At 39.6% G+C, this 4,986-nt stretch overlaps 1 pseudogene; it reads left to right on the top strand.

Moving 5' to 3' along the window:
- Positions 1-433: 433 nt before the first annotated feature.
- LOC126104821 (5S ribosomal RNA) lies at positions 434-551 on the top strand (annotated as a pseudogene).
- The last annotated feature ends 4,435 nt before the right edge of the window (positions 552-4,986 follow it).

Below are 4,986 nucleotides of genomic sequence, written 5' to 3'. Positions count from 1 at the left end.
TTAAATGTGACGATATCAACGACGAAATAGCAGTAGCTGTGCCGTTGTATGTTTGCGCATGGAGAGTCTCCGTCTTGCTGCGAGCAGAGAGACCGCAGAGCAGCCTGAGTCATGAAGGAGTGAAGATGTGTTTGCTGGACGCTCCCGCAGATGCTGTGTTCTGCTACGATCACGCCAGAGTGGAGCACCTAATTCGTTAACCCACAGGTACTTGAGAGGACGGTAGGAGTGGACAGGTGGAGGAAGCTGCAGTTCTATTGCTTGTCCCATAATCATCCATGGCTCTGGAAACTACTCTTGGTTCTCAACCAGCAGCAGCAACAGTGGCTGCTCACCATTGTCATCGACTACATTCTTCGTCTACCGCACAGCTACAACATCGTAAGACCGTTAAGTTGACAAAATATAAATAATATTGTAGAGGTATTATCACGGCAATGGCCTTGCCGCAGTGGATACACCGGTTCCCGTGAGATCACCGCAGTTAAGCACTGTCGGGCGTGGTCGGCACTTGGATGGGTGACCATCCAGGCCGCCATGCGCTGTTGCCATTTTTCGGGGTGCACTCAGCGTCGTGATGCCAACTGAGGAGCTACTCGACCGAATAGTTGCGGCTTCGGTCAATAATACCATCATAAAGACCGGGAGAGCGGTGTGCTGACTCCACGCCGCTCCTATCAGCATCCTCCACTCAGGACGACACGGCTGTCGGATGGTCCCGGTAGGCCACTCGTGGCCTGAAGACGGAGTGGAGAGGCATTATCAAGTGGCATTTCTGTCACAAAGTATGACTAACTTGAATAATAACCTGCAATTGTTAAAACTTGTAGGGCAGCTGTGTTGACATTGTCCTCAGACGTTACTAGCTAGCCGTGTCCCTTACCTTTCCATGCAATCACCAAGTGTCATAAAAATATGAAAACTGATTAACTATTTACTGCCATTTTGTTTGTTTGCAAATGATCAGGTTAAGTCTAAATTTTCTGCCTCAGTGATTGCTCATTCTGGTGTTTAGCTGATTTGCAATTCTGAGTATTAACTTCATTCACGTAAAGTAACGTGAAATTTCACTGGCAAAACTAATAACTAAAAATACAGCACAAACTAAGAGCGCGCAATTTCATTTATTCAGTATTTAGCTTAGCGAGTGACTTCTGCTGGCTTGGAACGTATTTTATTGTTGTTATATTAAAAGTAAAATCAGTTGCTCATTTGCTTAAAATAATTCAATTCAATCTTTCAATAATCAAAAGTAAATTGCTTGGATTTTTCTAAATTTTGCATTACGTTATACTAAGGTAACTGAAAGTAATTTTTTTATATAAAAATGTATTAGTTATATTTAGTTAGCTAGTAACTTCATTTAACTTTCCTTTCCAAATTTATTATTTCATAACAAGTAAGTGCAAACTCTGTGCTTTCTGATTCATTTATTTTCTCGTGAACTGTTATGTAGTGGAAAAGTGTGAGAACTTTCTGTTGACTCGCTAACGATTATTTGCTTAATTTTCTTTGCCATTACTTTTCTTAGATTCTGCTCATTGCCCCAGTGGGCTAGCGACCGTTTGATTACCCCCTATTTAGCTAATCAATATTTTTTGTAGTATCAGTACTTCTTTGTACGAAATATTACGTGGTACCCTTTTCTCTCTGTGTGGCCCATTAGTGATTGCACTATATTCCATCTATTTCAAAACTATTGCCAGTGTTTAGATTAGGTTTAGAACAGATTCCTCCTTCAGAAGGGTCTGTTGTACACTTTCTCAGACTAATCGGTATTATTTTCCTTCGACAACAATAGTCTTACTCACTGTCAAATTTCGTTAGGCATACGCGGTAACAGTCAATTGTATCGCAATGCAGTAGGAAGGGGGAAGCTATAATCTCAGGTCGGATGTTGACTACCTCCCTCGCCATGCTCATCTTCAACCTTCACACTGCGTTCAGCATTCTCAGCCATGATAATAGTAGTTTCGTCAACAAGGTGCGGTGCAGCTCCCAAGCCTCTCCCAGGAGCGGTTCCCAAATCCCCCGTTTGGAAAGAGGAGCATCAGCACCATTGTTATTGTTATGATAAACTAGGGTGACCAGACGTCCCAGAAAACCGGGATTGTCCCGGTTTTCGTCCCTGTGTTCCGGTGTCCCGAAAATTTGTTTCGGGACGCTCAAAAGTCCCGGAATTCAGTTTTTAAATACATTTCGTGAAACTTTCTCAAATATTTGGGATTTCGCTATATTAAAGGAAATACAGCACAAGAAATTAATATATTTTAGCTTATTTGTCTATAACCTCCATTGTCCCATACTAGTAATCACAGTATCAGTATTGATACACTCAGGCAATAATTTACTTTGAGCGGTACTTTGGCCAACAAGTAGTAAGTTGTACTGTTGTAACAGAGCTATGAAACCGTCCGATTGTCGCGACACTTACTCACACACTCATTGTCAGAACAGTGTAGTAGTTGATGTTTTGTCAGACAAACTGCAATAGTTTTTTCTCATATTAGTGGTATTATTGCTACAGTACTGTGAAACGCAATGCCGAAACGTGCCTGTAAGTTCAGTGACGGTTATTCCAAGGAATGGAATTTCATTAAGAAAGGACGTTTTGATTACGAAGCAAAGTGTTCCGTATGTAACTGTTTTATTAGTATAAGTCATGGTGGACGTTCCGACATAGTTGATCGCATCAAGTCAAAGAAACACATTAACAGATACAGTGCACCGAGCTGCAGTAAAACTCTACAAAATTATTTTGTTAAACATGAGTCAAGTGAGGAGACGAAAGTTCGAGTAGCCGAGCTTACACTAGCCTACCACACGGTAAAACATCACCAAACTTATAGATCTAGTGATTGTACTAATAAGCTTAACAGCATTATGTTTGATGATTCTTCCATTGCAGAAAAGTTTAGTTCAGCAAGAACTGAAGTGTCAGCCTTAGTGAAAGGAGTTATTGCTCCCCAGAGTGTAAAGGAAAGCCTTGAATAAATCAAAAAGTCTTCTTTCTACGGGATATCGACTGATGCCAGCAATCATAAGGCCACTAAAATATTTCCGTTTGTTGTCAGTTTTTCGATATTAATCAGGGAATTCAGACCAAACTTCTGAAGGTGAGTTCCCTACCTAATGAAACATCTGACGAAATTTCAAGATTTTGTATGAATCCTATCGAAATGTTTGATCTTGAGAAAAATAAATGTGTGGCATTTTGTGGAGACAACACCAACACGAACTTTGGTGGTTTAAAAAGACAAGGCAAATTCAGCGTATTTACCAAATTAAAGGCAACATTGCATGAAAACATTGAAGGCATAGGGTGCCCTGCACATGTTTTACACAATAGCGTGCAGACATCTGCTGACAGTTTAAGCTGTGATGTTGAAACTATCGTCATGAAGGTATACTCTCACTTTTACATATATACTGTTAGAACAGAGAGGCTTAAGGAGTTCTGTGATTATGTGGGAACTGAATATATGAATATAATGTGTCACAAGAAAACTCGCTGGTTATCACTGTTTCCAGCAGTTGAAAGAGTAATCCGCCTGTTTGAACCGTTAAAAGATTTTTTCCTAAATGAAGAGAAAGCCCCCAAAATATTCCCTTTAAGCGAAGCCTATTTATGATTCATTCACAATCAGCTTAGCACTTTGCAGCATGGGATAAAGGAAATTGAGGGAAGCACGAAAAGTATAATAGAGGTAAATGATGTTTTGAAAAATACTCTGGAAACTGTTACTAAGCGGAGAGAACAGCAGTTCATTTCTTTTAATGTTAAATCTGTCCTTAAAAGAGCAGAAGTATCAGAAGCAGCGGAAAGGAGTTTTAGAGAAGAAGTTAACAAGTTTTATGACACTTGTACAGAATATCTCAGCAAGTGGAGCGCCTCATATTTACCCTCATCGCCGGTGTTTGATTGGATGTTACTGAAGAGAGTACCAAAATGGGAAAGCGTTGAAGAGACAGTATCTTATTTGAAGAATAAAGAGATTGAAATCGATGATTCCATTCTCTTTGATCAGTTCGGCATACTGACAAATTTTGTTGAAGAAAGTCTTCACAAGTGGAATGATGAAAAAAAAACAGCATTGGAATGTCATGAGAAGTGAGTGAGTTTTTTTAAAAGCTGTGACAGTCTTCAGCATTACTCTGAGTTGGTAATAATTGCAAGGTATTTATTTGCAATCCCATCCCATAATGCCAATGTGGGAAGAATATTTTCGTTCATGAATATCCAGTGGACTGATGAAAGAAACAGAATGGAGGTGGACTCTCTTGAAGCAATCCTGCAGATCCTGTACAACTACAAAATGGATTTTGCCGAGTTTTATCACTGTGCCTCAAAGAACAAAGACATGATCAAGAAGGCTGGAGACAGTGAAAAATACCCATTTCTTCAAGGACAGTCAATTCCATCTACAAGTGCTCAGTAATATTAAAGCTCATGTTAATATTAATTGATTAAACGTTGAATGGCTGTAAAATTTTGTAAAATCCCAATACATTTCTTTATTACTGTATACGTTTATTAAATGTCATTAATTATACAGATAATCTAGATTATATCAATCTTTTGTATCCTCTTATTAGTTATAATAATCGGGTTAACAAAATGTATCAACGAAACATTAATATTTAAAATTAAGAAACCTGGGTACATGTGGAATGAGGTGTCCATTGACACCCGGGTGAATGTCTCCCGGTTTTCACCGAAAATAATTTGGTCACCCTATGATAAACACGAGTAAACCCCTGCTCATCTTGTCCAGACCCATGTTGACTGTGTGCAGTTGTAATGCACACTGATGTTTGTGTTTCTGACTTACATCGCCGTGCCAGTACCGGCGCCTAGCGACAAGTCATGACACGTAACACTACCAACAACGCGAATTCTACTGCGCACAGTTTGAACGTCATTCTTATAAAGTATAGGACCCATACGTTAAATATTTTGCAATCTACACTGACTCAAGTAGCGCA

This window comes from Schistocerca cancellata, chromosome 1 (genome assembly GCF_023864275.1).
Source record: "Schistocerca cancellata isolate TAMUIC-IGC-003103 chromosome 1, iqSchCanc2.1, whole genome shotgun sequence".
In the NCBI taxonomy this organism is placed as follows: Eukaryota; Metazoa; Arthropoda; class Insecta; order Orthoptera; family Acrididae; genus Schistocerca; species Schistocerca cancellata.
Note: the sequence above shows the minus strand (reverse complement) of the source record. Positions and strands in the feature narration are given on the sequence as shown.